Source organism: Anomaloglossus baeobatrachus, chromosome 12 (assembly GCF_048569485.1).
Source record: "Anomaloglossus baeobatrachus isolate aAnoBae1 chromosome 12, aAnoBae1.hap1, whole genome shotgun sequence".
NCBI lineage: Eukaryota > Metazoa > Chordata > Amphibia > Anura > Aromobatidae > Anomaloglossus > Anomaloglossus baeobatrachus.
This window is the reverse complement of record NC_134364.1, coordinates 25,318,190-25,341,551: the sequence shown is the minus strand read 5'-3', so window position 1 is coordinate 25,341,551 and position 23,362 is coordinate 25,318,190. Positions and strand designations below refer to the sequence as shown.

Genomic DNA, 23,362 nt, shown 5'->3' with positions numbered 1-23,362 from the left:
TTCTGAGTCCTTACACTCCCCCCCATCAATTTTGTCATTGCACTATCCCTCAACCCTTGTCCGCTGTCTCTAGCATTGGCCCCTTTCTCCCACTCCCCCAGTAGCAGCCTCTCTCCCCCCGCCTCCAGCAGCAGCCTCTCCCCCAATATCAGCCTCTCTCCCCCCAGCCTCCCCCAGCATCAGCCTCTCTCCCCCTAGCCCCCCCAGCATCAGCCTCTCTCCCTCCAGCATCAGCCTCTCTTTCCCCAGCATCAGCCTCTCTCCCCAAGCATCAGCCTCTCTCCCCCAGCTTCCCCAGCAACAGCCTCTCTCCCCCCAGCCTCCCCCAGCATCAGCCTCTCTCCCCCCAGCCCCCCCCCAGCATCAGCCTCTCTCCCCCAGCAACAGCCTCTCTACCCCAGCTTCCCCCAGCATCATCCTCTCTGCCCTAGCATCAGCCTCTCTCCTCCCAGCATCAGCCTCTCTCCTCCCAGCATCAGCCTCTCTGCCCCCAGCATCAGCCTCTCTGCCCCCAGCATCAGCCTCTTTGCCCCCAGCATCAGCCTCTCTCCTCCAATCCTCCCCCAGCATCAGCCTCACCCAGCATCAGTCTCACCCAGCATCAGCCTCTCTCCTCCCAGCCTCCCCCAGCATCAGCCTCTCTCCTCCCAGCCTCCCCCCAGCATCAGCCTCCCCCAGCATCAGTCTCTCTCCTCACAGCCTCCCCCAGCATCAGCCTCCCCCATCCCAGCCTCCCCCAGCATAAGCCTCCCTCCTCCCAGCCTCCCCCAGCATCAGCCTCTCTCCTCCCAGCCTCCCCCAGTATCAGCCTCTTTTCCCTCAAGTCCCCCCAGTATCAGCTTCTCTTCCCCCAAGTCTCCCCCACTATCAGCCTCTCTCCCCCCACGGCATGCGCAGATCTCCAGTCTACATTAGAGACACCCAAACACTCCTTATGAATCTTCAGCTCTGCGAGCACTTACCTGCTCCAGTGCCTGCCGCCATCTTCCTGGCTCACGTGAGTGTCCTCTTTTGACACTGGCTTCCATTGCGTCGTCCTCCGCGGCGTACTGCTGTGAGCTCTGCATGTGATGTCCACACAGCATTGGAAGCAGCACAGAAGAAGGAGCTGATTGGCACGCGCCTGTGACCCCGGAAGTGCAGGCACTGGCAGTTCCGGGGTCAATCAGCTCACTGTGCCCGGCAGCCACTGTTTGTCTGCATTCGCGTCTTAATTGACGCGGATACAAATAAATGGAGGTGCGTCTCTCCCCCCTCCCCCCTCCGAAAACACAGCGGATTTAATCGACTGTCTAACGGAGAGGGAGAGGATATGTAAAAAAAAAATTTTATTTTTTTTTTGCTGCCAGAAGGTGCCACCCCTCGCAACCTGCCGCCCCAGGCATGAGACCACGGGTGCCTAGTGGTAAATACGGCCCTGAGTGTATGTACAGTGATGCAGTATATGTTAGCGCCATGAGCATAATGGGAGGTTACTGCTCAGATGGTTGTGTAGTTTGACTCTTCGTGGATGAGAAATTGCCATAAGGAGATGGAAATGTATATATAAACCTGTCCGGTCACCGCACGGGGGTCTATATGCACATTTTCACCATAATTTGGACTTTGGCCAGACATCTTTTTTGTTGGATTGGACATATGGCCACATTGTGTGTTTCGTCTCTTCTCATGTCAGCCGCAGCTCCACCGTTAATCCGGGGTGATTACATTGCAATAACGTTAATCTAAACCTTACCTCTAGATAAATGGGAGAATCTGTGTCCAATACTGAGGAATACCGTGTACCCGTCTCCAAACCAGAGGACAAAACCGGACTCAGAACCGCCTTGATTAAAAATCGCCTACCGTTCTGTGTACGCAGCTCCTATGCTGAACTATGCGTTTCCACGTTTGCTGCAGTTGTAAAGGAATTTATGTCTATTCAGTCATTCGTGACAACTTCTTGGCTTCTCAAAGAAGCTGAAGGTTCCAGAAACGGAAAACCATGGCCAAGAGTATTGCAGAGTCACTATAATGGATCTGAGCTGCAGTACCAGACACAACCTGTGAATAGTGGTGGCGCTGTTTTGCAAAAAAAGGAAGAAATGTTTTTATAACTCTTATCTTTTCCTTTGGTCCCTTCTTCACTTTCCCCAAGATGATATCTATGCCTGATGACATTATAAGAAGAATGGAGCCCACATCATTGTGTCTTGTGGTAGCGCTCCACTTCCTAATACGGCAGAAAAAAGTCACTCTCGTTATCTCTGATCCGTGAATTTCCGAGATTATGTCTGTTAATCTCTGCAAAATCAAAGGCAAACACGATGGGAGTCTCTGGAGGGGAGGGACGGAGGCGGGTGACAATGGAAGATTGATGTCTGCGTCTCAATGGAACAATTAATAATGGCCTACAAGCCCTGAGATCGGAAAAAGGGTCCGATTATTTTTATTTTTACAGAAAAAGCAACACTCATGTCCAATTTCTGTATGACATAGCCAAGGAGATGGTCTATAAAATGAAGGTCGTCTCACACTCAAAGCTGTAGTGGATGAAGAGATATGGAGACTGAAACTGAAAAGCTAAAATATTGTTACCCTTTTGCTTGTCAGTGTATTTAGTTGAAACCCTTAGTTTCCCTCCACTCTCTATAAAGACACATCTGTAGGTTTTTCCCTCCGCTCTCTATACAGACACATCTGTAGGTTTTTCCCTCTGCTCTCTATACAGATGCATCTGCAGGTTTTTCCCTCTGCTTTCTATACAGATACATCTGCAGGTTTTCCCTCCTCTGTCTATAAAGACACATCTGCAGGTTTTTCCCTTTACTCTCTATACAGACACATCTGCAGGTTTTTCTCACTATCTGACATGAAATCAGGATAAACCTTTCCTGTTTTAGATAAATTAGGAACCAAAATTATTTTTATCTGCCAATGCCAGAATAATGAGAGAGAGAGAGAGAGAGAATGTTTTCAGGCATTTTTATTACTTTCTGCAAAGTCAAATGTTTACATACATTAAGTGTACTATGCCTTTAAACAATATGGGACAGCCCATATGATGATGTCATGTCTTTAGAAGCTTCTGATAGGTTTATTGGCAACATCTGAATTAAATAGAGACACACCTGTGGCTGTATTTTAGTGCACACCTGAAACACACGGCTGCTTTGTGTAGCATCATGGGAAAGTCAAAAGAAATCAGCCAAGATCTCAGGGAGATAATTGTGGACTTGCACATGTCTGGTTCATCCTTGGGTGCAATTTCCAGATACCTGAAGATGCCTCATTCATCTGTACAAACAATTATACACAAGTAGAAACAAGATGGGAACGTCCAGCCATCATACCACTCAAGAAGGAGACTGGTTCTATGTACCAGAGATCAACGTGCTTTGGTCAGACATATCAACCCAAGAACAAAGGCAAAAGACCTTGTGAAGATGCTGGTGGAAGCTGGTAAGATTGCGTCATTATCCACAATGAAGCGAGTACTGTATCAACATGAGCTGAAAGGCCACTCTGCCAGGAAGAAGCCATTACTCCAAAAGAAACAGAAAAAAGCCAGATTCATCTTTGCAAATAGACACAGGAACAAAGACCTTAATTTATGGAGACGTCCTGTGGTCTGACCAGACTAAAATTGAACTGTTTGGCCATAATCACCATCGTTACGCTTGGAGGAAACAGGGAGAAGCTTTAAAGCCTAAGAACACCATCCCAACTGTGAAACGGGGGTGGCAGCGTCATGTTGCGGGGCTGATTTCTTGCAGGAGGGACTGTGCATGTCACAAAAAAGAAGGCATCATGAGGAAAGAAGATTCTGAGGCAAAACTGAAGAACATCTCCAGACTTCAGCCAGGAACTTAAAGCTTGGGCGGGAATTGGGCTTCCAAATGACCTGAAGCTACTGCCAAACTGGTTACAAAGTGGATTACGGATAACAAAGTCAATGTTTTGGAGTGGCCATCACAAAGCCCTGATCTCAATCCTATTGAAAATGTATGGACAAAGCTGAAAAGGCCAGAGCAAGCAAGGCAACCTACAAACATGGCTCAGTTACACCAGTTCTGTCAGAAGGAATCGTCCCAAATTCCACCAACTATTGTGAGACGCTTGTGGAAGGATCCAAAAGGTTTCACCCAAGTCATACAGTGTAAGGGCAATGCCACCAAATACTAATGACATGGAGGGAAACTTCACTGTGCAGAAAGGAAGAAAAATGCCTGAAAACATTCACTCTCTCATTATTCTGGCATTTGGCAAATAGAAATAATTTTTTGGTTCCTAAATGACCTATGATTGACCTCACGTGGTACCAGGTGAGGGCGACGCACATCATTGATTTCAATCAGGTGTATCATCGCCACGTGACGCCAATCACCGGCCTCAACACTGGAAAGAGCAGAGCTAAAGAGCAGAGGATCTGAGAGCTGCAATGGAGTCAGGTAGCCGGTGAGGGCTACAAAGAGCTCCTCCAGGCACACATGCCCAAACTAGGGCTCAGGGGCCGCAATCACACTCGGGTTCATCTATTTTCAGAGTTTTTGCAATATTGTTTCATCTTTCAGAATCCTGGAAAATAGATAATGAAAATAATTGGGTGTCAGTTGTCAGCCTTCATTTACATTGGCCCAGAGCCAGAAGCTTCACGTAACAATTTACAGTTTTTAGAACCGTTCCCATCATGGAGTTTCCATCTAAACAATGAAAGGCGAATCCCCAGAGAAGATACTGGAAGCTTTACAGAATACCGGAGAGACAAGTATGTTTGGACCTCCTGCGCCGCGCCCTGCACCGGCCAACTGGAAAGACTGAGAAAAGGCCGAGAAAAAGGATGGACTTAGTGCTTTACGACTGCAAGGTCGTGGCCGGACAACAATGGTCATCCAAATATGATCGGGAGGTTTCATATTGTTTCATGTAATGTGGAAATGTGATGGGAAAACTATTAGATGTGATACATGGACAGACTAGGAAGAAGAGGGCACGGCGCTGGACCTAAAGGTTCGATACCTCATCATAGTGCGCAATTCACCTGCTTTGGAGGTAGAAGTGGCTCCTGGGCGGCTGCAGAGGTTGCACCAATGGTTTGTTCGCCCCTGATGTGAGACACAAGCAGTGCAGAAGGATTAGGGATGATGTTTAGGATCACAGAGCAGAGACATTTAATTGGTGATTGCACTGTGACTCTGATATGTGGGTGCTGTGCTGATCACTGGTCTTTACAGAGATCTGAGCAGAGCAGTCATAACATGGCAGCTGCAGCACTCAGATCTCAGTAGTTACACTGTTCAGCAGTCAGTATCACACATGATACTGGGGCCTGGGGCCCAAATCTAATGAGCGCTCACCAATAAATTTGGTGATCTGAGTGAAGCAGTCATGTCATTGCGGCACTGAGATCACAGTAATAACTAGTGAGCGCTCAGCAGGTTCAGGCAAGAAAAATTACACCATTTCATTTCACACATTTCCAAATAAACTTCTTATATAAAGACCAAATGTTTAAAAAAAACAAACAAAAAAAACATTTTCTAGCGTTCCAAAATAATAATAAAAATTACATATATCCTTTAAAGTTTGCTTAAAAAATGCTTACAAGAGTCTTCCTATTTATTTCTATTTATACACAGAGACAACCGTGGCATAATTTTGAATAAAACACAATCTTTATTATATCATATTAAAATTAATACAGCAATAGAGTCCTCAAAGGGTTAACTAGACTGCTGGAGTAGGTCAATAACAGTGATGGTGGATAATTCACAGTTTAATCACAATTACAGACTGGAAATATAGTACAATAATTTGTACATGAGCACATATCATACTTTCCTATCAATGCTATTGGTTATCATGTATCCCACTAACAATTGATTAGTTGCGATCACTATTTCCATGTCTTATCTATGGTCATTGTGATATAACCAGAGCTTCGCCCATGCGGTAAGGGGCACCTAATGATCAGCTGGCATTGCCATAGTGTATAAAGTTGTCCCCGACCGCCGCGAAACTACTAGTATATCACAGTAGGCTCATACAACCATTTATCCCGTGTTTGTTTATACTGTTGGAATCGGGTTGGCAGTGGCAGCCCGTAAGCCGTCTGCACCATATATCCTATGCAGCTGGATCAATTCCAAGGTAACTAACAGGGATGCAACAAAGTAAGTTTGTACAAAAAATCCAATTCATAGTTTCCCATTGATACTACTTTAAGGTGATGTACTCAATCTCACAATGACCAGTTACAATCATGGTATCAAGTGTCAGGACCATAAAATGGTTACAAAGTAGCCCAAGTTTCGCCCATGTGGCCAATAACAGGAAAATAGTCAAGACACCATGACCACGGCTTGTTTTCTTATCCACAAATATAGTAAATAAAACGTTACTGACCAATTCACAGCAAGTCCAGCCAAACACCAGTCCCTACGCGCGTTTCACCTCTTCTTCAGGGGACGTGTGATGATCACACGTCCCCTGAAGAAGAGGTGAAACGCGCGTAGGGACTGGTGTTTGGCTGGACTTGCTGTGAATTGGTCAGTAACGTTTTATTTACTATATTTGTGGATAAGAAAACAAGCCGTGGTCATGGTGTCTTGACTATTTTCCTGTTATTGGCCACATGGGCGAAACTTGGGCTACTTTGTAACCATTTTATGGTCCTGACACTTGATACCATGATTGTAACTGGTCATTGTGAGATTGAGTACATCACCTTAAAGTAGTATCAATGGGAAACTATGAATTGGATTTTTTGTACAAACTTACTTTGTTGCATCCCTGTTAGTTACCTTGGAATTGATCCAGCTGCATAGGATATATGGTGCAGACGGCTTACGGGCTGCCACTGCCAACCCGATTCCAACAGTATAAACAAACACGGGATAAATGGTTGTATGAGCCTACTGTGATATACTAGTAGTTTCGCGGCGGTCGGGGACAACTTTATACACTATGGCAATGCCAGCTGATCATTAGGTGCCCCTTACCGCATGGGCGAAGCTCTGGTTATATCACAATGACCATAGATAAGACATGGAAATAGTGATCGCAACTAATCAATTGTTAGTGGGATACATGATAACCAATAGCATTGATAGGAAAGTATGATATGTGCTCATGTACAAATTATTGTACTATATTTCCAGTCTGTAATTGTGATTAAACTGTGAATTATCCACCATCACTGTTATTGACCTACTCCAGCAGTCTAGTTAACCCTTTGAGGACTCTATTGCTGTATTAATTTTAATATGATATAATAAAGATTGTGTTTTATTCAAAATTATGCCACGGTTGTCTCTGTGTATAAATATTATATAAGTGGTATTTTGACACTTCAAAGGAGGTTGAGGAGTGACCTTAAGTTAAATGATTAAACTATTTATTTCTATTGTAAAATCACTTTTGCGTTATTACCGTGCAGGGCGCTACTACTGTGCGGGCGCTATTACTGTGCAGGGTATCATTACCGTGCAGGGTGCTATTACTGTGCAGGGCACTGTGTTATCAGTGGTGTTACATAGGACTGCAGGTGACATCTACTACATTATCTGTACTCTGAGAGATATCACTGTGTTATCTGTGGTGTTACATAGGACTGCAGGTGACATCTACTACATTATCTGCACTCAAATATCACTGTGTTATCTGTGGTGTTACATAGGACTGCAGGTGACATCTACGACATTATCTGCACTCAGATATCACTGTGTTATCTGTGGTGTTACATAGGACTGCAGGTGACATCTACTACATTATCTGCACTCAGATATCACTGTGTTATCTGTGGTGTTACATAGGACTGCAGGTGACATCTACTACATTATCTGCACTCAGATATCACTGTGTTATCTGTGGTGTTACATAGGACTGCAGGTGACATCTACTACATTATCTGTACTCAGAGATATCACTGTGTTATCTGTGGTGTTACATAGGACTGCAGCGGAGCAGCCGCCCAGATAAAACACACCGAGCTCCTATCACATAATTCTAGAACTCCCCCCGGACGGATTATCTGGGCCGGGGCCAGGGTCCTGCAGCCGCCGGGGGTCAGTGAGGGACGAGCACTGGTGACGCTGTTTTTTTGCTGCTGGGTATTAAGTGTCCGTCTCCGAAACTCAACCCTCGCTTATAGCAGCGGTGACCCAGACCCCCGGAAAGTCACAATGTGGAAACCGCTTAGCTAATTCTGTGACTCTAGAGCTCGCACCACGATCCCCCCGAGACAAGGGGCAAAACCCTGCAGAAAGAGGCGAGAAATCTGCCCAAAATATCAGAGATCACAGCTTCCATGGGGACGTCACGGGGCGCAGTCACCCCCAGAGATCACACACCTTAAATCCAATCAGGACCCAAGAGACAAGTTCACCTCTGCTACATCTGTATACATCCCACTGGAGAGTGCACATAGAGGAACATTATTAATCTCATAGTCACAGTCAGTAATGGAGCCGCATTCACACCGCGGAATGCCTCACTAATGGAGGAAGCGGGGACATAGTGAGAAGAAGACGACAGCGGGGGAATCAGCAAGAGACTGTGCCCAAGAATCAGCCCAGAAGAGGATGTATGGCTAGTTTCACACTCGCGTTCAGCGGAGTCCGTCACTATGGAGAATAGCGCAGTCCGTTAACGCACTGCGCTAGTCTCCATAGACTTGTATGGACGACGCACTGTAAAGCAAGTGTCTGCGTTGCATCCGCTGGACGACGCAGCGTCGTTATTTTGACGCTGCGTCGGGCGGATGGAACGCAGCATGTAACTTTTTCTGCGCTTGGCAGAGTGTCAAAAAAACGCAACCTGCAGGAATCCGTTAGGCGTCCGTTGTTTTTATAATGGACGCCTATGGTGGCGGATTCCGTTAGAATGTGTCATTTGACGGATTCCGTTAACGCAGCTGTCTTTACACAACTACAGTATACTACAGGATAAATAATGTATGTACACAGTGACTACACCAGCAGAACAGTGAGTGCAGCTCTGGAGTATAATACAGGATAAATAATGTATGTACACAGAGACTGCACCAGCAGAACAGTGAGTGCAGCTCTGGAGTATAATACAGGATCAGTAATGTAATGTATGTACACAGTGACTGCACCAGAAGAATAGTGAGTGCAGCTCTGGAGTATAATACAGGATCAGTAATGTAATGTATGTACACAGTGACTGCACCAGAAGAATAGTGAGTGCAGCTCTGGAGTATAATACAGGATCAGTAATGTAATGTATGTACACAGTGACTGCACCAGAAGAATAGTGAGTGCAGCTCTGGAGTATAATACAGGATCAGTAATGTAATGTATGTACACAGTGACTGCACCAGAAGAATAGTGAGTGCAGCTCTGGAGTATAATACAGGATCAGTAATGCAATGCATGTACACAGTGACTGCACCAGAAGAATAGTGAGTGCAGCTCTGGAGTATAATACAGGATCAGTAATGTAATGTATGTACACAGTGACTGCAACAGCAGAATAGTGAGTGCAGCTCTGGAGTATAATAAGGGGATCAGTAATGCAATGTATGTACACAGTGACTGCACCAGCAGAATAGTGAGTGCAGCTCTGGAGTATAATAAGGGGATCAGTAATGCAATGTATGTACACAGTGACTGCACCAGAAGAATAGTGAGTGCAGCTCTGGAGTATAATAAGAGGATCAGTAATGCAATGTATGTACACAGTGACTGCACCAGAAGAATAGTGAGTGCAGCTCTGGAGTATAATACAGGATCAGTAATGTAATGTATGTACACAGTGACTGCACCAGAAGAATAGTGAGTGCAGCTCTGGAGTATAATACAGGATCAGTAATGCAATGCATGTACACAGTGACTGCACCAGAAGAATAGTGAGTGCAGCTCTGGAGTATAATACAGGATCAGTAATGCAATGTATGTACACAGTGACTGCAACAGCAGAATAGTGAGTGCAGCTCTGGAGTATAATAAGGGGATCAGTAATGCAATGTATGTACACAGTGACTGCACCAGCAGAATAGTGAGTGCAGCTCTGGAGTATAATACAGGATCAGTAATGTATGTACACAGTGACTGCACCAGCAGAATAGTGAGTGCAGCTCTGGAGTATAATACAGGAGGTAAGTCAGGATCAGTAATGTAATGTATGTACACAGTGACTGCACCAGCAGAACAGTGAGTGCAGCTCTGGAGTATAATACAGGCGGTAACTCAGGATCAGTGCAGGATAAGTAATGTAATGTATGTACACAGTGACTGCACCAGCAGAATAGTGAGTGCAGCTCTGGAGTATAATATAGGAGGTAACTCAGGATCAGTAATGTATGTATGTACACAGTGACTGCACCAGCAGAATAGTGAGTGCAGCTCTGGAGTATAATATAGGAGATAACTCAGGATCAGTAATGTATGTATGTACACAGTGACTGCACCAGCAGAATAGTGAGTGCAGCTCTGGAGTAAAATACAGGTGGTAATCCAGGATATGTACTAGATAAATATTTTACAAAGTGACTGATTTTTCTTTAGATTAATCCTTTAATGTGCTGACAACAGGTGGAAATAGTCAGTTACTGACCGTCCTCTATCACTAGAATTTTCTTAAATTTCTCCCTCCCCAAGTGTTTTTGATTAAGGTGATTTGTTTGTAATCGTCTTAGGCTTTATGACAATGTAACAAACCCTCGGCCACGAGAGATTAAGTCTTTACAGGTTTGATATAATATTGAAAAAATTAATTAATTAATTGACATCAAAGAAGTGATTCTAAAAAGAGCAAAGATTTAGCCTGAAATTAAAGTGCATTAGAAAGTTGTAGAACTTTGCGATAAGAGAAGACCCTGGGATTATTAGAAGCCCAGAACACAAATATCACCGACAGACGGGGACTGTATTGTTACACAATATCAGAAAGATATCAAAATACTTTTCTAATAAAAGATACTTTGTAACTATTTTGTCTATTTAAATCAGTGATGATAGATATATATATATATATATATATATATATATATATATATATATTATATATGATATTTAGCAAATAAAACAGTAACTATCCAACATTTATCATGTTATATTATTGTCATCAATGTAATAAAGTCCTGTGCCAACGCAACAGTCCCAGCTCTGCTGCATCTGACTTCACTTTGCACAATCTTTAATTACATGCAGCAATATGTTCGATACATTGTAACAGGAAGGGTTAAAAAAAACATGAGACATTGTGATAAATTGGATCAGTAAATACAGAACCATTTATCTGCCCTTAAATCCAAGTGCTGAGGTTTTTGCCCCATCCATAAATAAAAGATATGGATGTAGCAGAGCTGAGTTTGTCAGTTGGTATAGCATAAAGTGAGGAGTGGGATACAGTGGCACGTTCTGCACCATCTCGTCTATGCTGGTAATATGGAGTAAGACAAGGTGGCACGTTCTGCACTATCCACTGCCCCCCAAAAAAATTCAATAACAATTTCAGCTCTGCTACATCTATATAGGTAAATGCCATGCAGCCCATCCCTCCCTTCTTTCCTGCAGATCTTGCGGTTTTACCTTGGGTGTAGTGAGACGCGCAGAGCCGACTCCGCAGATTAATCGCAGATGATTCCTTTGTGTTTTTGCAGCTGAGATCCGAGCAATGTGCTTTTATCACACCCCCGGCTGTACGAGAGGAGGGATCACACAGGCTTTACACAGAAATGTCAAGTGGCCCCAGGACGGGGACATAGACGACGCTGGCGAGAGGCGAGGGGGTCACCTTTAAGGGGGAAAAAAAAAAAAGCTTAAGTAACTTCTCCGGAATCAGCAAATAAAAATCAGGATGAAAATTGTAAAATGTCTCTTTCCTCTGAACCATTTCCCCGAGGATTCCAAACCTCTTATTGTCATGCAACAGAAAAAAGGCGAAAATGAGCCAGAAATTCCGGGACGGTCCGGAAAATAAGGAATTTTTTTTATCCTGTTCGTAAAAAAAAATTTGTAGTCTTAATAATATCTTCATTTATATAGCACCAACATATTCCGCAGCGCTTTACAGTTCAATTTATACTTAATACTGTTATATACTTTCAAGATCTCTGCTTGTTGTCACTGAATGGAAACTATCCAATAGGCGAGAATCCTGCAGTCTTTTCGCAGAGGAGGGTTTGCTACAATTGTATCAACTCTAGAGGAGCGGATCTCCTATAAATGTCTATGAAATCCCATTCCCACCTCTAAGAATTCCCCCGTGATCTCTAGATCCAGACATTACTGGGAATGGATCCTTATTTGCGCATGCGCAGCTCACTCCATTCATTTATATAAAAGTTCCAAAGATTACACATTTGGACTGTATTATTAGTGTCACCAGGCAGAGCTGCGCACTTGTCAGACTGTCAGGATCCACATCTATTTTAAGAAAGTGGCAAGTGAATGGAGAGCGCTGCGCATGCGCGAATAGTACTCCATTTCTAATTATATTAATGGGGGAGGGGGGTCCCAGAGGTCGGACATATATGCCATATTCAGGGTACAAGTCAACCCGCAGGTTTTTGCCCTATAAACTAGAGGCGGTGCCATAATGGTGTTCACATACTGATTAAAATGATCTCTTTAGTTGACAAATCTGAGGCTTTATTGCAGAGGAATCTTTGTTCCAGTCTTCAAAAATGATGTAATTTGTGCAGGGTCTTGAGCATCGGGCCGGGTCTCTGTGATGATTCCACCTCCTTTAATTCATTTAGGATATGCACCGCTGCTGCCATTACCACTTTTGGCAGCGCGTGCGCAATGCTATTGTGACGTTGTCCACAATAAAAAGGAGCCAGACTCCGCGCATGTGCGTACCGTAATAATCTCCAATGCCATTGTACCGAGGAAACTAAGGCAATGACTATGAGCGGCGGTGCATGCGCAGATGAAAAAAACCCCAAACAATTTGCGCATGCGCTGTAGCCACCGCTCATATTCGTATCCATAGTGTCTTCAATAAAATGGAGCCAGATTCCGCACTTGTGCGTACTGCGATCTCCAGCGTCATGTTACTGAGGAAGCTACATAGATGACCATGAGCGGCGGTGGCGCATGCGCTGATAAAAAAAAATAAATCTGTGCATGCACCGCTGCTCATATTCGTATGCATAGTGTCTTCATTATAATGGCTCCAGAGATCACGGTATGCGCATGCGCTGAGTTTGGCGCAGTTTTATTGACAATAGTGTAACTGTATAAATGCGCACGCACCGCCAACAGAAGCATTGGCAACAGTGGTACAAAACTTAAAGGAGGCGGAATCATCACAGAGACCTGGCTCAATGGTCAAGACACCGCACAAAGGACGTCATTTTTGAAGACTGTAACAAAGATTCCTCTGCAATGAAGCCTCGGATTTATCAACTAAAGGGATCATATTAGGCTAGGTTCACATTTCCGTTAAAATGTATCAGTCACAATCCGCGGCTCTGTTAAACAACGGCATCCGTGTAGCGGATTCCGTTGTGTCCCATAGACTTGTATTAGTGGCGGATTGCGACTGATGACCTTGCGTTGAATCCGCTGCGTCGCGGTCAGTCGTTTTTGGACTGACCGCCGGGTGGGAGCAACGCAGAATGTAACGTTTTTCAGGCTGTCAAAATTAACGCACCGCGCAGGAATCAGTCGCCACCCGTCACGCTTGTAATGTTTGTCTATGGTGCTGGATTCCGTCATGCTCTACTGAGCATGCCCAGCATGTTTGGCGCACCCACTGGGCTGTCCCAAACACAAACGGATCATGACTGATCCGACAAAAAACGGACGCACAGCGGATGTAACGGACGCGACGGATCAGTTTTTTCACAGGATTACTGTGAAAGGAATCCTGGGAAAACACATCCGTTGCGTCAGTTGACATCTAAAAAACGACGGATCCGTTGCTGACGGACCTGACGGATTTAAAACAACGGAAATGTGAACCTAGCCTAAATCAGCATCCTAGCGCCATTATGGTACTACCTCTAGTTTAGAGGGGAAAAAACCTACTGGTTGGTTCCCTTTAGGCATCTGCAGCCCAGTTTTCTTCCTGTAAGTTGGGTTTGTTACAATGTATCAGTGCAGGTAAATGTATCAACCTTAAGATTCAACTGTAGCAAAGTACAGAGCGCTACAGAGAGATATCAGGTCTGCGCAGGTTTTCAGGTTACATTCACTGACAGGCAGCAGAGGTCTTCTAAACGATGAGTACAGTCTAAGAACAGATTGTCTTGTGATGGAAAGATCAAACTGAACAAACTGTGCACACAGCAACAGTCCAGGGAATATAAGGCTCTGTTCACACAGTCGCTATTTACAGCTTTGGATTACTTTTCAGATGATAAAGTAAATAAACTGATCCGGTGCGGGATCCACTCTTTTGAATGGGGAAGGAAAGATCCTAAAGTGTCCTCCGTTCCAATGCAAACCGTTTTATACTTATATATATATATATATATAAAAAAAATAAATAAATAAAAACCAATATTGAAGTCGATGGTAAATGATGATAACGGACAGTTACCGGTTCGGTCTTCCATTAACGGATCCGTTCTTTTATACACTGTCACACTGGAGGCGCTCACAGAAACCGCTGGTAATAACGGATCCATTAACACTGCAAGAAAAATGGACGCGGGAAACAAAACCAAAGTGTGTGTTTGTGTTTGCTCTATTTGTAACGTATCCAGAATTAATTAGAAACAAATGACAACTGGACACGTGAACACGGCACAACAAACTTTGAAAAAGAGCCTAACGGAGAAATCTGCTTCTTTCTCCACTTATGAGCCACTTCTCCTGAACGTATTATTCACTCTGGAAGAAATAAGTTGCGGTCTCACTGTGGTGTGACCCGTGTGGCACAGACCATTATACTCTATGGAGAGTGGAGGGGAGAGTTGTAGTGAGGAAACAAGCAGAGGGAAACCCAAAAAATACTACTGAGCTTTCTAACAAGTCTTTTATCTCACTCCAGAGGTGGACTCACATCTACACAGCCCAAAACTACTGTATCATTTCCTCCGTGTTTGTCTCCATGTGCTAAAAGATGAATGAAGAGCAGGAATCCTCTCAGGATTCTCGGGGGCAGCGCATGTGCAGTCATTCCCGGGGGTGGCGCATGCTCAGTCATTCTCGGGGGCGGCGCACGCACAGTCTTTCTCGGGGCGGCGCATGCTCAGTCATTTTCGGGGACGGTGCATGCTCAGTTATTCTCGGGGGCGGCGCATGCTCAGTTATTCTCGGGGGCAGCGCATGCGCAGTCATTCTCGGGGGCGGCGCATGCGCAGTCATTCTCGGGGGCGGCGCATGCGCAGTCATTCTCGGGGGCGGTGCATGCACAGTCATTCTCAGGGGCAGTGCATGTGAAGTCTTTCCCAGGGCAGCACATGCACAGTCATTTTCGGGTGTGATACTTGCGCAGTAAAGTCCTGTTGACCTTGTGAGGTCCAGCCCATTGATCTGCACATGTGCTGCCCCTGAGAATGATGACGCTTGCACTACATTTTTGAGCTGTGCATGTGCAGTCATTCCTGAGTGAGATGCATATGCAGTCATTCCAGGGGGTGGCACATGCGCAGTCATTCCAGGGGGTGGCCCATTTGCAGTCATTTCAAGGGTGGTGCATGCGCTATCATTTCAGGGGATGACACATGTGCAATTATTCCCGCGGAGGTGCATGCATAATTAATCCCAGGGTGGCGCATGTGCAGTCATTCCAGGGTGCAGCACATATACAGTCATTCCAGGGGCAGCATATGTGCAGTCTTTCCAGGGGGAAGCACATATGCAGTCATTCCGCAGCACATATGCAGTCATTTCAGGGGGTGGCACATGCACAGTAATTCCAGTGGTGGCATATGCGCAGTCATTCCAGGGGGGAGCACATGCGCAGTTATTCCCAGAGGCAGTGTATTTGCAGTCATTTCAAGGGTGGTTCTTGCGCAGTCACTCCACATGTGCAATTATTCTGGCGGAGGTGCATACACAATCAATCCCAGGGTGGCGCATGCACAGTCATTCCAGGGTGCAGCACATATACAGTCATTCCAGGGGGCAGCACATATACAGTCATTCCAGGGGGCAGCACATTTACAGTCATTCCAGGGGCCAGCACATTTACAGTCATTCCAGGGGGCAGCAGATATACAGTCATTCCAGGGGGCAGCACATATACAGTCATTCCAGGGGGCAGCACATATACAGTCATTCCAGGGGGCAGCACATATACAGTCATTCCAGGGGGCAGCACATATACAGTCATTCTCAGGGTGGCGTATACGCAGTCATTCCAGGGTGCAGCACATATACAGTCATTCTCAGGGTGGCGCATGCGCAGTCATTCCATGGTGCAGCACATATACAGTTATTCCAGGGTGCAGCACATATACATTAATTCTCAGGGTGGCGCATGCGCAGTCATTCCAGGGTGCAGCACATATACAGTCATTCTCAGGGTGGCGCATGCGCAGTCATTCCAGGGTGCAGCACATATACAGTCATTCCAGGGTGCAGCACATATACAGTCATTCTCAGGGTGGCCATATGCAGTCATTCCAGGGGGCAGCACATATACAGTCATTCCAGGGGGCAGCACATATGCAGTCATTCCGCAGCACATATGCAGTCATTTCAGGGGGTGGCACATGCACCATAATTCCAGTGGTGGCATATGCGCAGTCATTCCAGGGGGTAGCACATGCGCAGTTATTCCCAGAGGCAGTGTATTTGCAGTCATTTCAAGGGTGGTTCTTGCGCAGTCACTCCACATGTGCAATTATTCTCGCGGAGGTGCATACACAATCAATCCCAGAGTGGCGCATGCACAGTCATTCCAGGGTGCAGCACATGACGCATCTATAAGGGATAAGCAGGTTACAATGCCAAAACTCCCCCTTTTCCCGTTCCATATTTACTTAAATAAAGACGAGAACCACGACTTTATTGCAGGAATGGCCACAGCTTTATTTAACCGTATATATGTATACCAAACTCGTGGCTCAACATGCCACCCAATTGTTAAACATAACCTTATACATGTATACCCTTATAACCAAACCACCGATAGATCCGTCTGAGAGGCCAACCATCATTCCTAACCCCCCGGCCGTAACCTCCAACCGGCCCAGAGGACCACCTCGGCCGTGACCACCCGGCCCAAGGTGAGGGGTAACAATGTTCCATCGTTAATTACCCCTACCCAGAACCTGCGGGACCTCCGCCCACAAGTTCCCATCCAATCCGAAGCCACTCCCCTTGAGCGACTTCGTACCAACAAACCGACTGTCGGTACTCCCAACCTCTCTGACGGACCTATCACCCCGCCACAGACCGGCCAAGTGACACCCTTACTTGGCCCGGGCCCTCCACACCCCTAGCGCTTGCTCCAGACCATCCCTCAAACCCAACATCCACAAATCTAAACCCTCGTCTGTCAGATGGACCCCATCTCTCCTTAGATACTGTTCAGTGGACTCCTCCAGTTCTCTATGCCGCACCACCAAACCACCATTCCGCGCCACAAACATGCCAATTGCCCGGTTCAGCTTGCTCCAAGCCCTATTAATACGGTCCACCGACCTACCAAAACGCCACTGCGACCGAGCTATGATATCCGACCATACAATAACAATGCCCGAGAACGCCCTCCACAAATGTAACAGGTCCAGCTTTATGTCCCTTTTTAATTCCCTTGCCGACCTCACTCCCAAATCATTCCCTCCCACATGTAAAATCAACACATCCGGGTCATGATCCATGCGGCTATAATAAGCCACCTCAGGGTGCACTCTACCCCAGGTCATGCCCCGAATTCCAAGCCACTTTACACGGGCTTCCGTCACCGCCACTCCAAGCTGCCGACCGTTGCGACGAACGTCCGCCCTCAACGCTCCCCAATACACATAGGAGTGCCCGAGGATCCACACAAGGCATGGACCTACAAAATACAAAGACCACGAATAAAAACAGCAACAGAACAAGAAAATTATCGCATACCAAAATCAAAACGCAAACAAGGAATCCCCCACCCCATGAACCCTCACCTGACCAAGTGAGGCCTAATGTACAAGCGAAACCTGGAAGATTCCCACCTCCCAATCCGCCGGATACAATCCTCACTCAAACCCCACCTAGCGGCTTCCGTCGCCGCCCCAATCCGGAAGGAATGAGACCCGTACTCACTTGGCTCCTCCCCCACCCGTGCTAAAGCCGTCTTCAGCACCGCAATGAATTGGTAACGCGATAAAGCAGATCCGTCCATATGCCTAAGGAAAACGCCGGGGTAACCACCGCGCACCCTTAAAAACTCCGCAACCTGTACCACCGGGCATAACTGGTGCCCCGGTAATGCAAACAACACTACTAAGCGCCCCCGGCCCCTCTGATCCGTTTTTGAAAAACGAAGCCGACATTCCACCCTGTCCTCCCCCAGCATTACATCCTCCATCAGCAAACCACCCATCGCTTGCTTAGTCGGGCTGACCAATTCACCAATGCGAAAGGCCCCAAAAACGTCAATACAAAAGCTACCGAAAACAACACCCGCTCATAAGGGGACGAACACAACTCCCTTAAACACCCCACTAAATGAACCAACAATGGCAATGACACCGGCCGCCTCATGTCACGCGACTGAGCCCCTTTACGAAAACCCTTCATTGCCTGCCGCACCAGAAAATCCTTAGTCGCATCCCTAACCCCTTGCATCTGAAACAAGAAGGCCAATGCCGCCAACTTGTAACCAATCACCAAAACGGACCGACCTGCCGAAAAATCCCCACTAATTAATGTCAGGACCCCCAACACTCGGCCCCTGTAACCCGGCTTCATGAAGTCCCCACTTTCCAACTCTGCCCATTCCTCCCAAACCGCCTGGTATCGGCACCAAGTAGCTTCGGTCACCGATCTCCTAATTCCTTCAAATGCTATACCCATGCCAGGCCCCACAGCCAGTTCGGGCAGGGTTCTCCATCCACGTCCGCTCCCGGCACCAGCCTCCTGAACCTGCAAAACTGAAACCGTGATAGCGCATCAGCCACCTCGTTTTGAACTCCGGGCACATGCCGAGCAACCACGCAAATGTTTAACTCCAAGCAGCGCAACACCAGATGCCTTAGATACCCCACAACCGGTGGAGATTTTGCCGACAGCGCATTGATGCAATGCACCACCGCCATGTTGTCACAATGCATGCAAACCCTTCTTCCGGAAAAAGCGGGTCCCCACAACTCCACCGCCACAATAATGGGAAACAGTTCTAGCAGCGCCAAATTCTTTACCAAACCTTTTTCCACCCAAAGCTGCGGCCACTTTCCCACACACCAGTGCGTCTGAAAAATTGCTCCAAAACCTGTCGCGCCAGCTGCATCAGTAAACAATTCCAACTGGCTATTGGACAATGCCCTGCTCATCCAAAGGGTCCGACCGTTATACCGGTCCAAAAAATCCTCCCAACCCAACAAATCCCCCTTCATCACCTTAGTCACTCTGACAAAGTGATTCGGCGCTTTTACCCCCGCGGTTGCGCTCGCCAGTCTCCTATTAAATATCCGCCCCATCGGCATAATGCGACAAGCGAAATTCAATTTTCCGAGCACTGACTGCAACTCCCGCAACCGCACCTTCTTAGCCCGAGACAAAAACCGCACCGACGCCTTCAAATCCAAAAGCTTCCCCTCCGGCAACCGGCATTCCATCGCCAGTGTATCAATTTCGATACCTAAGAAACACAGGGCCGTCACCGGCCCTTCCGTTTTTTCTTTCGCCAAGGGAATGCCGAGGCTCCCCGCGATCCGCTCTAACGTGAATAACAACAAGGAGCAAACCGAAGAGCCCGCCGGACCCACGCAAAAGAAATCATCCAAATAGTGAATCACTGAATGGACTCCTGCCACATCCTTGACTACCCATTCCAAAAAAGTACTGAATGCCTCAAAATAAGCACACGAAATGGAACAACCCATCGGCAGGCAACGATCCACATAGTAATCACCATCCCACATACACCCTAAGAGATGAAGGCTCTCTGGATGCACCGGGAGTAAACGAAAAGCTGCTTCCACATCGGCCTTTGCCATCAGAGCCCCCCGCCCTGCAACCCTTACCAACTCCAAGGCCTTATCGAACGATACATAACATACCGCCGACAACTCTGGTGATATCCCATCATTCACCGACAATCCCGCCGGATAAGATAAATGATGAATGAGCCGAAATTTGTTCGGCTCCTTCTTAGGTACCACCCCAAGGGGGGAAATCCTTAAGTTGGAGAATGGCGGGTCCTGGGATGGGCCCGCCATCCTCCCCAACTCCACCTCCTTTTGCAGCTTTTCCTTCACCACCTCCGGATGTTCTGTTGCGGACCTCAAATTCCCCGGGTGAAACACCGGCGCCTCAGATTCAAACGGAATCCGAAAACCCTCAGTAAAACCACTTGCCAACAACTCTGCCGCCCGGACATCCGGGTATCTGTTTAAATAGGGAAGCATCGCCTCTACCCTCACTGGCGTCCTCCCTCTTTCCAGTCCCCTCCCCCACCTTTCCTTTACCTTTTTTGAAGCACCTGGCCCAGGAGTGGGAACCTCCACATCCGGAACACTCATGTTTGAACCGACATGAGGCCCCAAACTTACACTGTCCCTCATTATACTGCCAACAAGCCCCTTTTTTCTGCCCAGCCGGGGACCCGCCACTCGCACTCGGGCTCCCGGCACCCCCTCGAAAGGGCTGAGCCGGAGCCGTCATTAACCGCATCCACAAGGAAATATCCTTGTGATCCCACTGGACACCAGGCCGCAGAGCCTTCCGTTGCCGGAACTGCTCGTCATACCTCAACCACCCTAGACCTCCGTACCCTCTATACGCCTCCCCTATCGCGTCCATATAGCCAAATAGGGCGGAACAATGCTCCGGCTCCTTCTCCCCGATCACGCTGGCTAAGATCGCAAAGACCTGTAGCCAGTTAGTAAACGTCCTCGGGATCAACCTATACCTTCGTTTTTCTTCGTCCTCTTTCTCCTTTTTTGAATCACTGGGCTTCACTTTATCCAAATTAAACTTCTCCAAGGGAAGCAGGGAAAAAATTTCCACATACTCCCCTTTCCATATCTTTTCCCTCACCTCCTTTTTCAAATGGACCCCTAACGGACTTTCAAAACACAAGTAAATTTCACTCCGCGCCCTATCGTCCAACCGCACAACCTCATCCTCCTTTTCTTTTTCCTTTTCCGCCTCCTTACTCGCACCCACTTCAGCCGCCCCACCGACCGCCTGTTCCGCACCTACCGCCGAGGTAGGGTCCCGCACCGCAACCTCACGCACCGGCGCCCCTGTCTGCACCACCTCCGAAGGGCCCACTCACGCCCCCACCGGAGCCCCAGGCCCACTCCGACTTACCCGCTCCGCAGACAACCCCTGCAACACCCCCAAAAGCTGCCCCCAAAACTCCGCACCCGCCCCCTGCAAAACACTCCCCGCGGAGGAACCCCCGCCCGCACTACCCACAGCATTAAACATTTCTGTTGTCCGCTCACCAGGCTGCCGTTGAACCGAAGTCGGAACAGCCGTACCACGATCTTCCTGCTGCCGCTCCGTCCGACCCGCCGCTGCCATCGACCCTTCTTCCTCGCCGGAGTCTGACGTGCTGCCCAAGTCCTCAGGGGGGACCAGCGAGGGTACAGCCCGCACCTGGCGGCCGTCAACCCCCACAGTCACTGCCCCCTGCTCCTCCGGGCGACTCCTGCTAGACCTCTTCCTTTTTGCGCGACGTGGCGCCCTGCCGCCGTCCCTCCTCGCCGTTCTCATGTTCGACTGCTCCACCGCCGCTTCTCCCTCCGATCTCAGTGGGCTCCCTCCCTGCTGACTGCAGGAAGGCCGTCCTGAACTTGACCCTCGCTGGGAACACCCCCCAGCCCGATCCTCGCTGGGGGGGACCGTAATCGTGGACCTCATCCGTGCCTGCGGGCCACCGTACCCCTCCTCCGATCTCCTCCAGTCGCCGCTCCCATCCGCACCTGCCCTCCGTCCTGTAGCTCTCCCCTGCAGCCTGCAGGGAGTCTCCTCCGTTGGTCTTGGACGCCGGGCTCCACCCCCGGCCGGCACTTCACTTGGGACTGCCGTTACCGCTGCTCCGGTCTGGGGCTGTGCAGGCCGCCGACTTGAAGTAGGCCTCGCCGAAGCTCTGCCCACCCCCGACCCGTGGGATCTCCGACGAGGATTCCTCCCGGCGGCCGGCAGCTCCACATGGTAAGTTGCAGGGCTCCGCTGCCCCGGAGGGTCCCCGCAGGGGCTCCTAGATCTCACTCTTCCGCTCCCGTTGGGGGAGTAGCGCTCCGGCGGTCGCGCCCGCCGAGCATGTAGCAGCGGCCCGGGCGCAGGAGCAGCAGGCAGAACCGCTCCAGCACCACAGACCGCCGCCAGCTGCTGCCGCAGCGCGTCCACACCTAGGACCTCGGAGGCCCCACGCACCATCTCCAGCAGCTCATTCAGGTCGGCCATAGCAGCAGGGCAGCACGCACGTCCTGGGGACACAAAATCTCCGGCGACAAAAGGGAGGTAACCTGGTCACCACCTCTCTTATACCTCCTACAACATCCCCACCCCTTTCCTGCTCTCCTCCAATCCCCCCTACAGCTCTTTTCTACCAATCCTATGAGCCCATATATCACCCTGTCCCAACTAAACCACTTAACCCCTTCCTACCCTGCACCCTCCCGATCATCATGGGGTCCGTTCACCCCTATGGGGCTCACTGCCCGTCTTATACAGTCATTCCAGGGGGCAGCACATATACAGTCATTCCAGGGGGCAGCACATATACAGTCATTCCAGGGGGCAGCACATATACAGTCATTCCAGGGGGCAGCACATTTACAGTCAGTCATTCCAGGGGGCAGCACATTTACAGTCATTCCAGGGGGCAGCACATTTACAGTCATTCCAGGGGGCAGCACATTTACAGTCATTCCAGGGGGCAGCACATATACAGTCATTCTCAGGGTGGCGCATGCGCCGTCATTCCAGGGTGCAGCACATATACAGTCATTCCAGGGGGCAGCACATATACAGTCATTCCAGGGGGCAGCACATATACAGTCATTCCAGGGGGCAGCACATATACAGTCATTCTCAGGGTGGCGCATGCGCAGTCATTCCAGGGTGCAGCACATATACAGTCATTCCAGGGGGCAGCACATATACAGTCATTCCAGGGTGCAGCACATATACAGTCATTCCAGGGGGCAGCACATATACAGTCATTCCAGGGGGCAGCACATATACAGTCATTCCAGGGGGCAGCACATATACAGTCATTCCAAGGGGCAGCACATATACAGTCATTCCAGGGTGCAGCACATATACAGTCATTCCAGGGTGCAGCACATATGCAG

The 23,362-nt window shown here is 48.2% G+C and overlaps 1 protein-coding gene across 3 annotated transcripts in view; it reads right to left on the bottom strand.

Annotated features, from left to right (window-relative positions):
* LOC142257486 (B2 bradykinin receptor-like) overlaps window positions 1–22,289 on the bottom strand; it is a 33,807-nt gene extending 11,518 nt beyond the window's left edge. The window contains exons 1-3 of one of the 3 annotated variants that reach the window (XM_075329618.1): window positions 21,506–22,289; window positions 11,535–11,739; window positions 4,999–5,084 (exon numbers count right to left, since the gene is read on the bottom strand). The gene's annotated coding sequence lies outside the window, so the exon portion shown is untranslated. The remainder of the gene's footprint in view (window positions 1–4,998; window positions 5,085–11,534; window positions 11,740–21,505) is intronic. The other 2 variants (XM_075329617.1, XM_075329619.1) reach the window with 2 other exon arrangements.
* Between the last annotated feature and the right edge of the window lie 1,073 nt (window positions 22,290–23,362).